Source organism: Plasmopara halstedii (assembly GCF_900000015.1).
Source record: "Plasmopara halstedii genome assembly, contig: Scaffold_292, whole genome shotgun sequence".
Taxonomy (NCBI): domain Eukaryota; phylum Oomycota; class Peronosporomycetes; order Peronosporales; family Peronosporaceae; genus Plasmopara; species Plasmopara halstedii.
This window is the reverse complement of record NW_020187213.1, coordinates 689,810-690,227: the sequence shown is the minus strand read 5'-3', so window position 1 is coordinate 690,227 and position 418 is coordinate 689,810.

The following is a 418-nucleotide window of genomic DNA, read 5'->3' as shown; positions in this document are numbered from 1 at the left end:
CACTGCGACTCAGTCGCCCCACCTCTCGCAGAGAATGGCTAGATGGCTATCCTTCTTTTTGGAATATAACCATGAGTTGAAGTATCAGCTGGGAGAGCGGAATGCTTTGGTTGATGTGCTGTCAAGCAGACCAGACTATGAGCTTGCTCATGTTACTACTTTAACGTCGTCTGTGACGGATTTGATCCGCACCGCGTATGCGGGTGATGAGGTGTGTGTAGCGTTGCTACGGGCTCTAAGGAGCAAGGAGTTTGAAAACTCGGACAAGAAATTGTCACCAAGACTGCGTGCACGTTTGCGCTGATATTCGCTGAATAACGGTTTGCTATGTTATAGCACCGATTCAACGGATACACCACGAATCATGGTTCCTCATGATGAATATTTGAAATATCGCATCCTCTATGAGGCTCACGAT